Source organism: Ostrinia furnacalis, unplaced genomic scaffold (assembly GCF_004193835.3).
Source record: "Ostrinia furnacalis isolate ACB-3 unplaced genomic scaffold, ASM419383v2 OfSCF7452, whole genome shotgun sequence".
NCBI classification, from domain to species: Eukaryota; Metazoa; Arthropoda; class Insecta; order Lepidoptera; family Crambidae; genus Ostrinia; species Ostrinia furnacalis.
This window is the reverse complement of record NW_021137691.1, coordinates 167,449-180,546: the sequence shown is the minus strand read 5'-3', so window position 1 is coordinate 180,546 and position 13,098 is coordinate 167,449.

Below are 13,098 nucleotides of genomic sequence, written 5' to 3'. Positions count from 1 at the left end.
GAATATACATTTCGTGAATAATTTTTATAACTGCTTATTAGATAATATAGATGCACATATCGATAAGATTGTATTTCTTCCATTGATCTCTTTGAATGATTGCTTATTATTACTCTTGATAATGGATAAAGAATTATAATGTCATAACAGCATAGTATACATGCCATTTATAAGACAATACTCTGTACGCACGGTCATTGTCGTGTAAAACAATTGCACGCGCGTAGTTGTAGCGTTTTTGGCATGCATACGCATTTATTTTGAGCGTTATCTTATCGATTACGTACAATCGTAAACGCGGGCAGTGCGATCAAAAATAAACTCGAGTTTTACGCCGGTTTACCGGTAAATCGTTCGCATGTTTTGTTGAAGTTATGAAAGGAGAACAACCACTTTCTATGAAGCGTTGGGCCCAGTACTAAGTTATTTGTACAGCTACAAATTTTATGTCGTTTTTATGCCTTCTTAAACTAGTTTATTATTGTGTTTATTTGAGGTTGCTAACTAGTGTCATTCTCGAGAAAACTAAATTAGAAAAAACTAGAAAAAATGTTACTTTTATACAAAATCAAGTCGTCAGTTACCCAAATCGCAAGCAGAATCCGTTAGAAATANTAAAGGAGAACAACCACTTTCTATGAAGCGTTGGGCCCAGTACTAAGTTATTTGTACAGCTACAAATTTTATGTCGTTTTTATGCCTTCATAAACTAGTTTATTATTGTGTTTATTTGAGGTTGCTAACTAGTGTCATTCTCGAGAAAACTAAATTAGAAAAAACTAGAAAAAATGTTACTTTTATACAAAATCAAGTCGTCAGTTACCCAAATCGCAAGCAGAATCCGTTAGAAATAGCATAAAATGTTATTAATCGATAGTTTTATTTCTTCTTCTTCTTTTAATTCGTTTTAATTCAATTCAACAAGCATTCGCAACAGTCTCATCCTTTAGATCCTTTAGACATACTCTCTAATCTGTGGTCTCATCTGTGATTCGCAAGTGACATTGCTGCAATGACAGATGACAAAACGAATTATTTTCATTCATTATTTCATTCAATCATTTTAGTTTTGTCATCTGTCAGTACAAACCTTCTTAAAGATCAAATACACTGAATTGTCCCACCCGTGACATTGACAGGGGGCGCCACTGTCAATACCGGATCGCTGGTTTCGATTTTTGCCATGTTAGAAACTATATAGTTGAACGATGGTGGCGCCCCCCTGTCAATGAGTTTGGTGGGACAGTATAGTGTATTGAGTCTTTAATCGATTGACTTTTAACGTTCCATTTCACGTTATCTTAGATTAAATCATTAATTCGTTTTTATTATTGTATACGACTTACGACATCAGTTAAAATTATCATTGTTACCGTAAAATACTCCCTAATGTATGCGTAATATAATATCAAAAACCTACCAATGTACAACTCTGTACAAACTTGGGCCCAAAATGGTTGTTCTCCTTTGCTGCTAATTCAATTAGTTTAAACAGGTTTTAATGCGATACGCGGATAGGTGATATTGAAATATTACCTGTATTTTCCTGACATTTTGACCGGGTTGCATCGGCTTGCATCGGCAGTCGTCACAGACTGTCAAAACCTGTTTAAATTAATTCAATTATGCAATGCGAAAGTTTAGAATTAATTTTTGCTGCAAATGTCAGTTAGTAGAAACTTATTTAAAAATATTTAATATTTTAATCACAATGTTTCTGAAACAATAAATTGTCGAAGCCACAGCACTTTTCATGGCATATGAATGTATCTCTTAAATTATCATAATATTTTCAAAGTATTCTCTCCTTATAAAGGCGAAGGGATAAAACATTGACGCTCTCTTCCTCTTTATTTATTGTATTAATTTAAGATATCAATTTTATTTATGTAATTTTTACACATTGTTATGTTTTAAGTAGTACTATCAATAAAATAATTTAGTGATATACAAATGGGTTTTATTCCATGTCATCTATTTTGAAATATAGTAGCAAGGTAAGATCAGTAGTTGATTGTATCGGGGACCCCACAGCATTTAAGATATACAGTACCTTTATAAAAGTGGCTTATCATAAAAACTCACTTGGCAAATGACACACAATCGATACCTGATAACAGAAGCGCTTCGTGACATTTAGATAAGCACCTACGTTCTACCAAAAATCCAGTTTGCACCAGTACCAATCGGCACACGTTTTACAAACGTTCGTATCTTTGACACTACAACCTTTATAATTGCGAATGATACAAGTAGTCGTATTAGATAAATTATTATGTCTCCCGGCTCTTTGTTTATAATGGAGACCGAATAAATCTAGATTCAGCCAATTAAGGTGGTTCAGGGTACAGTTGTAGAGGGCATTGACGCAAATAACCTGCGTCGTGATAAGAGAGGTCATTGGAGAAATTATAATTCGATTACTATCGGGTCAGATTAGCTCGTGTCTTATTTTTGTACTAATTAGTTTTATCAGGATACTATTACTAGATAAGCATAGGTACTATAGGTAATTAATGTTATATTGGGTATGTAGTAGGTACCTATTAATTAAATGTTGATTTAAATAAACTGTAGGTACCTATGTCGGTTACCAACCTACTCTCTGTCGATCGCTGCCGAATTTAGCCCAAGTTATTTTTATCCTAACCTTTTATCTTGTTTAGTCTAAAAAGCTACTTTTATTCGCGAAATAGGAGCATTTTTTTTTAATCTTTATTTAAGGAGCTTGATCAACATTAATAGTGGTTTTCGGAATACACAGAACAAAAACTTCGTACCGTGTCATGTTCATCAGAAAAAATACAAGACTCTAATTGTGAAAGAACTTTTCAAATTACGGTGCCTATTCAATACAAACTAACAAACAATCAACTCTTTTCTCCTTATAATATTAGTCTAAGTGTATTTTAAAAGTTAATACAAAGAACCCCCAAGTTTGGGCGAGATTCAGTAGGTAATATAAAAATGTCACGGATCTGAAATTAGTCCAAATCACGCGCAAGTATGATGAAAAATTTTAATACTTACACGTTAATTTATTTGTGTGTTTAGATAGCACTACGTCTTTTACTAAAAGGCTTGACTAATAAGCTTTCCACGTTTAATTTTCAATGTTATTCAAATGAGACAAAGGGAATGACCATCGGAAAAACTCATTGTTAATTCTTTGCAATACCTATTTACATTTATCATTAAAAAATTGAATGTGACCCTCGCGTATTACCAAAGTCTAAGTAATGCAACAACTCACAGATTAGAAGAAATTAGCTTTTAGTTAGTTACTAGCGGCCGTTAGTAGGTACGCGTGGATGCCGTTTTACCTCCATCTATCTTTCGCGGTTTTTTCGCGATTTTTTCATACAAATGTTTTTTCCCGCTAACTCCCGTTCCCGTGGGAATGGGGATGTTGCCTGGGTCAAAAAGCAAGAGTTTTAATTAGTCCGTCAGTTAACTTATCAAAAAATACTCTACACGTATTTTTCACTTTTTCAAACTAATGAAAATTTAAAGAGATAAAGCGCCCCAAAGTTCATAAGAAGAGGCCCGTGACGTCAACGCTTGCTTAAAAATGCCGCACGTTGTGACGTCGTGCGCAACTTCAACGCACCATAACTATGTAATTATTTGTTAGATTGACAAATAAAATTATATGTGTCCAATATTTTTTGATATTAAACATTACGGACTAAAAAAATTTTTTTAGGCAACTAGCCTATTTGGCAATATCCTGTTGTACAAGCTTTAAGTTTACTAAGGAACCTGTATGCCTTTCAAGCGTCTAACTTAAGCGATTTAGATTTTTCATACAAAAGGATTTTCCCGCTAATTGCCGTTCCCGTGGGAATTTCGGAAATTCCTTTCTTAGTGCTCCTCTACGGTACCTAAGCTACGTCCCTTCCAAATTTCAAGTGCCTACGTTTAGTCGTTTAGGCTGTGCGTTGATATGTCAGTCAGTCAGTCAGTTTCTCCTTTTATTATTTAGATAAACTACTAACCGTTGCAATTTTCAATATGCTTTCCGAGAAAATGGAAATAAATTAATTAACCTCAAAGCAGAGTTACTTATCAATTGTTAGTCCAGTACTACTTGTACTCGCGCTCATCGCACTAACATCTTAGACGCAGGGTTCGAACCCGCAACCGCTGGTGTTGTGTAGTGTATGCAAAAGCCATAACAAATCTTTGTTTTGCTTATTTTCCGTGATTAAACAAAACACCTACCTAATTAATATTTAAACATTAGGTACTTAATTTATTTTTTTTTACTCTATTTCAGTAGGGTTATCTAAAGGTGCGGGCTATAAGTAGTTCCTATTTCAAAATAAAACAAACAGTGGAAACTTACGACACTGTTTGTTTATGAAATTAAGGAGTTTATCTCCGAATTCGTCGCAAATTGTGATCATGCAGGCACATCATGAACATTTCAGTGCGGAGTGCAAATATGGCTTTTGCTCTTTCATATTTCATTAATATTTTTGTAAACATATTTGCACATCGTGCATGTAGGCATAAGTAAATAGGTAGACGTTCTTAGATTGTTAACAGAAACCAATTTAGGTTGATTGGATAAGTGGAACTGCCCTTGGGTGGGTCGAAAGTGCGTCACTGTCCAAGTGTATCATTCGATTATCATATTTGGGCGTGAAATACATAACGCTTATTTACTAACAAAGTAACTTCTATACTTCATTATGTCCTTCATAATGTTATTTTACGATTTACGTCACAGAAGTAAAGCTGACTTCAAAGGAGGAACTTTTGGAACTCTAAAACCATACCAAAGTTTGATTTATTTTTTCGTTTTGAATAGACCTTGATACTAAAGAAAATGTCGCAATAACGGGTATCTAAAGACCGTCTTCAGTATTCTCTTGGCATCTGGTATAATCTTTAGGTTGGTACAATGAACCCCAGGTCAATTAGCAATAGTTAGCAAGCCTCGAAGTAGTTTCAGAATCTGTGCTTTAGCAGTGATCGCTCGTGATCTTCAAATCCATTTCATTTTAAGTATTTTTGTGGTTTTTTCTTGAAATATGATCTATTCAATCACAATTTCCTTATTTCTCTTGTCCAGTCTGCCCACAAACACGTGAATGGTACACGTGTCACAATAAATACATTCAAGTACAATTTAGCTCTATACATATTCTCACATTCATTATGTATGAAACTATGTAGGTACCTAGGTAGTCCTAGTGATAATACCTAAGTTTTCAATAATCAATAGAAACGACAAAGTCTAAAATTGTCATTTTATATGTTAATAATTCGATTAAGCGTTTTCTAAAACTATAATTAATAGAGTATACAACTACTTAAAGTAGTACAGACTCGTCTACAAATACTTAGCTGCTAAATACTCTTTTAATAGGTATAATGTACAAGTCACGTACGAGTGATTTTCATACCTTGTAACTGGATTTTATCCGAATATCACGTTTATGAAATCTATTTCTGTAATAGATATGATCTACGTATGCCAATTCACGCCACGACAGACATGATGCGAGCAAGGAAAATACCAAAAAGCACTAAAAGTACGGAAGTTTTTCAGTTCATAAAATTAGGAATATGTGTTTGTAGGTCCTACAACACTCATATTATACTTAATACTAGTATACCTACCTCTCGTACTTTAATCACTTTTAAAAATTCCAAATTCGTCTTATTGAGTTCTTTTCTTTTAATGTCTTGATTAGAAGCAAGGTCAGCTACGTGACTTCAATTTGCATTAAAATTAAATTGCATCAGAGCACGTGGCAAAAATTCCTTTAATTTATACAAGTGATCTACAGTTAGCATGAATTATATCGTTTTGCCATGCCAAGGGCAAGTGGAGCACAGTTGTTGTTTGGACTTTGAATTGTAAATTAGTTTTTCAGGAAAAATCAATAATGGTGCCAACATTTTCAGTCAACATAAAAAGAAATGGGAAATTGAAAAAAAATAACGACGCTAGAATCACATCACAATAAGTTGCACCACTTAAATTTTGACATTTATTTTTGACGTTTGTTATATTTATAGTAAGACTAGCTGTGCCCGCGACTTCGTCCGCGTGGAATAATGACTTTGGGTAGGCACTTTTAATAATTTAGTCTAATTATTTTACAAATAGCTTTTGCCCGCGACTTCGTCCGTGGAGAAGTCGAAAACGTTCTCATACGATTATTTTTAAATGTTTTAACGTTATTATCTAAATGTTTGAATACTTTTAAAATATAAAAATCAGGTTAAATAAACATGAAAATATTTTTTCTTATATTTTATGAATATGCAGCTCGGCCTTTGATCCGGTGAAAGTTACTCGGTGGTATTATTTTTTTACAACGAAATCGAAAACTACACCTACCGCAGTATTATTGGTAAACTTTTTTTTATATTTTCCTACGGGTGCTAGAATCACCAAGCTTCCAGCATGCCACTGGCCGTGGGAGAAGGAGCTTTTCCTCAAGACTACTCCCACTACCTCAAGGGCCTCCGCCAAAACTCTCGCGCGAAAATGAGTTTATGTATACAGCGCAAGCAGGTGCCCGCGGCATGACTTTCATGCATTACTATGCATTGTTGGGCGAGCGCACGCAGCGGCCTCACTTAACCACTCCGAGGTTAAGTGAGGCCCCTAGAGTATGGTAGTCGTTAACATGACGTCATGATTGTAAAAAAATGCACTAATGAGTAATTAATATCAACTTTGAAGCAAATCACCACTAAAATAACTTTCTACCCCTTTTTAACATAGTTAGGGGGTGCATTTCACTAAAATACGAAACACGTCTTCCATTAATTCTGTTATAGAATGCTTATGCAAAATTTTAAGTAGATTGGACGAAGGAATCTCGTTATTTCATACAAACTTTGCCCCTCCTTTTTACCTCCTTAGGGGTAGAATTTTGGAAAATCCTTTCTTATCAGATGCTTACGTCATACAAAGAACACACCGTCCAAGTTTCAGGTCTTTACGATCAGCGGTTTAGGCTGTGCATTGATCCATCAGTAGCGCGCGTAGTACTTGATCATTATTTTGCTGCGATGTGATTTTAAAACTGCGATATCTCCTAAGATATTTATTGAAATCGAATGGTGTAAAGGGCAAGAATGTTTGAAATTAAATACTTGTGGTGAATAACTTATTTATTTGGATAAGGATTAATATAATGTTTATGAAAAAACCTCCGCAAATAATGCATTAATTTAAAACAGATTTCTTTTTGCATAAAAAGGGTTGCTATGAGCCAACCTTAAAAGATAGACATATGCTATCGCGGACTTTTTTTTAGAATTTTTAAAGGGGAACAATTCTGTCATACATGATTTTTGCGTAACTTTAACCGTTTACGCAGCGTCAGCTCTCAAAAGGAAAAAAATCACTGATTTGAAACATTCTTCATTGGTGCTCCGCTCCTATTGGTCTTAGCGTGATGATATATAGCCTAAAGCCTTCAGGAACTAACGGGCTATCCAACACAAAAAGAATTTTTCAAATCGGTCCAGTAGTTCCTGAGATTAGCGCGTTCAACCAAACAAACAAACAAACAAACTCTTCAGCTTTATAATATTAGTATAGATGGTGCAACCAAGCCTAAGTTTTCACTTAGGTATTATTCACAAACATTACTATGAGATCTCATAGTGCGCGTGGACGCACAGGGTGACACACGAACCAATCACAGAGCTCTATTCAACGCTGTTTGTTCGATTTGCTGCTTCATTTAAGCAAGTATCGTTTGTGAATATGAACGTTACATGGTTATTGAAGACATTGGCAGTTTTATTATGTATGTATTAATTATTTAATTGAATAAACATGAATATGCCAACATGTAGCTAAGTATAAAATAAATAGGTATCATCAAAGAACCGAAAAACAGTCAGTCCTTTTAATTAATGAACGTAACTATTTTCTTTCCTTGACAAATGGCAGGTTTTAATTTCACCAATTTCTCCTTCAAGACCGTCTTGTATGAAACTAAAGGCTAAATGAAATTTGCCAAATTTAAATGACTAGCCTTCAGAAGATTGCATGGACGAACACTTCCCATATTCTTCTGAGTTCCTATGTTCTTAAGCTACCTACTTAACTATGCGTTACCTAAGTAACTACCTCGGAAGTTAGATTTTTATTTGACTTGATTTTATACAGATCGAAATGCTCCATCAAGATAATTTTCTGTCACCAAACTATCGAATAATAGACGTTTTTCATTTAAAGAAGTTACCTAACTTTATCTCTTGTAAAATTAACACCTAACAACGATATCCTTGGTCATTAATCAAACTAGTAGACCATTCGCTCTACAGCTTCATCGACATGTCTTTGTAACGATTATTATTTTGCAAATCTGTCATCGGACTCCGAGTCCGCACCGCACCGGCCATTTGGTCTCGTGTTTATAAAACATGGCTTCCTGGAACGGTGGGTGTCAGTAAAAATAAATGAATAATACGTAGCTGAGCATAGAAATTATATCATACCTGATACGTCTGAAGCACGAGACGAACCGGATACTGTTGTTTTGCAATTTTATAAATAACCTTAGTAACCTTTGAACGGTTGCAATCTTGCTTTCATGATAGTAAAATATAGGTTGGTACATAGCTTAACTTACATAGTTTTTAGATAAAGTGGCTGAAGTAAAAAATAACAATAAGACTCTACCTACATCCAGTTTACTTTGCAAAGCATATTAAGCTATATGGAAATGTGGCGTACCTACAAGTCGCCGATTTCTTTCAGCTAGACAAGTAATTAATTAGGAACAAAAAGAAAACACACTAAATGTTTAATTAAATTAATGTCTTTAACATAAAATACGTATGTGTTAATGTGAATTTACAAAATACAATATTCCGTATTATGATACGACATTAATTTACTCTTATTGGAAAGCTTTTGAAAATAAGCCCTTATCTAATAATCCTGGGTTGCTTCGTAGAAGAGATCGCTAGCCTAAGGATAAGACCGCCTAAACTGCCCTGTGAGGTGTACAAGAATGAGCTACATACCTCTATCTTATCAGTATTACGCATTTCATAATGATTACAAATCTTTGATCATACACGAGAATTAGTAGGTACTGCCTAATACAGGTAATACAAGGCATTCGGCTAAAACAACACATTTTTTATCCTTAGCTTTCTCGTTGTAGTGTAGACACACCACGAGACACACACTTTATCTCAGACAAATGTTAAATTTTTATCTATATTTGTTTTGTTGATAAGAAACCGGTACATTGATAAAATTATGTCTTATCATCTGGGCATGTGAATTACGCGGAAACCAGTTTTAAGCTTTATCGCAGATTATCGACTCGTCATCAGATTTTGTAAAATTCCTAAATTCATCACTTAGGAATTATTGTTTTATCGTAAAATGTATCATGATGGATGATACATGATTTATGAGTTATTTTAATTACATAAACATGCATACTAATTATCAAGTGAATTGAGTTTTAAGTTTCATAATGTACATAATGTATTTTACTGCAATAAATGAATAAATAAATAAATGCGTTTTTCCTCAGATCATAGAAGGGATCCCTATGATCTGAGGTTTTTTCCATAACTGTTATGAATTGGTATGTCCTGTCCACCCACATACTACGTGGGGCACCTGCCTACTATTGTAGATATTACCTATAACTTAAAAAAACCTTTGTTCCATAGGAAGTATGTAAATAATTATCATCAAAATGTGTGATGTAACTTGACATTTTGCTTTCCTGACCTCCCCTTAAGAGCAATATCTTAGAGAACGGAAAAGGAAGATCTTCAGAAGTCTTTTTCGATTTCTTTATAAACTGACAGCACCTTGATTGTCCAAATGCACTTCCTGTTGGCAAGTCTACATAACTGACACTCTCGTTAAAATTTTAACATAATACTTAATCGAGAAAAATTATCGATTTTTACTCGTAAACTTTCGCGTTATATGCTATCCTCCTAATATGAATACGAGAAGCAAACTAATTAAAGAAACTTCAGGAAAATGAAAGTAATGAATAAAATGAATCTAAATGATATAGTTTCCACCGACTAAAACAAACAAATAAAATAATAATAATAACCAGAAGCCAAATGCATTGGTAAAGAAAAATAAATATTTGAATGTGATTAAGTTATGACTATTTAATGAGGTCTTATCTAAGTATGTAAAGGAAAAGAAAGCTGTTTAATAGACTTTTACTGATACAAAGGCTAGTGTTTGATGATGACGACACAATTTTTCCAGTAGATACTTAGCTGTGTAAAGTAGAGCATTAACTATTTTTTTTTATCATAACACGAGAGCTTTAGACAGACAATGACACTGATGTATGGATGTATCTGTCGCAGTCGGATTGTATAATCCGCCGTTTTACATTACCACTAGGCATTTTACATTACAGCTCTGTTTTGTAATACGGCGGTTCAACGTTTAGGCGGATTGTCATTGCGATACGTTCTTCAATACGGCGGCCCACGTTAAGCCGCACTACTATAGATTGTAGGGTGACCATACTTACAAAATAAAACAATGTTAAATGAAAATAAATTTTAATAAGACAGATTTTAAGAATTATTACCTTCGTTACTGTATAAATAATATATTTGGCTTCAGTATTTTTTTTTACTTATTTATAAATCACAAGGGATAGCCATCTAAAAAAAAGTAACTCAAAACAATTAGACTTTTCTAAACATTTTAAGAATTAATTAGATATTTGGCTTTAGTCTTTTTTAGACACTAAAAATGATCAAAGGGAACAGGTAACTCAAAACAATAAAGTTTTAGTCATTTTTTCTGGGTTATTTTTCTTTAAGATAAAATTATCTTCACCGGCCAAAGCCATGATTTCATATTTTTACACTAATAATATTGTGTAGGATTCCGCCGAAGACCAGAATCCATAGCCACTTTGTCCGGCAGCGCCACGGTATTGAAAATAGGAACTAAAAACTGTCAAAGCGGCGGGTAATGACACGCTGTTTTACATTACGGCTAGCCGTATTGAAGAACGTTTGGCGCCGAATACATTCCGGCGGATTTTCATTCAGCCGTATTCAATCCGGCTAAACGTTAATCCGCCGTATTACAAAACAGAGCTGTAATGCAAAATGCCTAGCTGTAATGTAAAACGGCGGATTATACAATCTGACTGCGACATATCTATGTAAGTTGACCATCTAATTCTATAGGAGGTAAGAGGTTGACCAGATTTTGAAATAGCGGACTATAAAAAGTATAAAATATCGTTAAAAAACAAACACATTGCTCTCACCTTCACCTGTATGATAATCACTGATTTCAGAAACAGTAGGGTAGCTGAAGACTTAAGACCTTGAATAGCAAGTGAAATTACTACCAGCAACCGTGGACGCTTTGTTAGTGAGTTTGTGCGATCATGATCGATTGTTTGGGTGGACCAGTCTATAAATAGCCGAGGTCAATTCGTTATTTGAAATTCAAAACCATATTTTGCAGTTCTAGAAACTTTATCGTCAATTATTTTCACCCGAAGCGGAAAAAACTTGCCTTTTTTCAACAGTCGTGTTGATGTTTTCATTTCTGCAACAACATGAACTGCAGCTATCTTTTCTTGATGATTCATGTGTATTTAAAGAAAATTTTTATATTAATACATTCTGTGATGTTTCCCAATCGTCGAAGTAAACAAGGATGTAGATACCCTCTAGATATCATACGCTTCAGCTTTGGCTGTTTATTGGGAAACTTACGCTGCATTTCTAGACTCGATAGAAAATTCTAGAACTTGATTGCAGATTGCAACGGCCGATGACAGGCTTCCTCGAAGTAAACATTATTTTTAGCTCGACGACTTGCACTAACATGGCGCGATGGTTATAACTGATTCGTGGGTATCAACTTTCTGAGTGCATAAAATAATCCCTGACTCATTAGTGGGAATTGGTTTGGTAGATAGAAATTTGGGCTTAATTTATACAAGGCTTAAAGTGTAGTTTGGCAAAGTGTAAGTGGCAAATATTAAAAATCCCCAATCAGTATAACAGTTAGTGATTGGATGAATGGGGAATGGGGATCAAGCCCTTTCTTTGGCTCTCCTAAGTAAGTAACTAAGTATGTGCCCAATGATGGAACTGCAATGACTAACTGAAATGATAATGATTTCAAATGTAATATTTTTCATAAGTAATATTTTTGTTGATTGATTGTACGAGTATGTAGCATAGTGCCATATAACCCAACCCTGAATGAAATCCTTTCGTTCCAAACTAACAGGTATTGTCCGATTTTTTTTTTCATTACATTTTGTTATGTAGCGTCATGGTGTACCTAAGCCCTGAAAATTGGAAAAACTAAAACAACAGAGTTTAATTTAGTTCTTTGCGAATTACTGCCAACTTGATACTTTCATTTAAGGTCAATTAATATAATTACTTCATTTATTAAATCGAATCCTAATGTATTGAATACTTATTGTAATATGATAAAATTTCGGGTATTTATTTGTTGATAAACCTAATTATTAGTGACGTAATTAGCGTATTAGAATTATTAATATTATTTTATTTCCCTAACTGAATGCCTTTCATTTGATGAAGAGGTTTATTGTCAACTAGCTTTCCGCCCGCGGCTTCGCCCGCGTGGAATTTTGTCTGTCACAGAAAAACTTTATCGCGCGCGTCCCTGTTTCAAAAACCGGGATAAAAACTATCCTATGTTCTTTCCCGGGACTCAAACTATCTCTATGCCAAATTTCATCAAAATCGGTTGCGAGGTTTAAGCGGGAAAGCGTAACAGACAGACAGACAGACAGACAGACAGACAGACAGACAGAGTTACTTTCGCATTTATAATATTAGTTGGGATTAGTTGGGATACTTATCCCGAAGTTTTAGAATTCATTTTATATTTGAATTTATGTCAGTTATTATTTGTTATTTGCTGAAGTAATTTAAAGTAATCTTATGGTTAGGTAGGCTAGGCTACCTATTGAAGGTATATGTACTTATTTAATCGCCCATTTACGGTACTACTTATTTCATAGATAGGTAAGTAAAATGAATGGAAGCCATTCACTGATTTTTGTTTTAAAAAAGATTTGCTTGTTCCTACATGTTAAT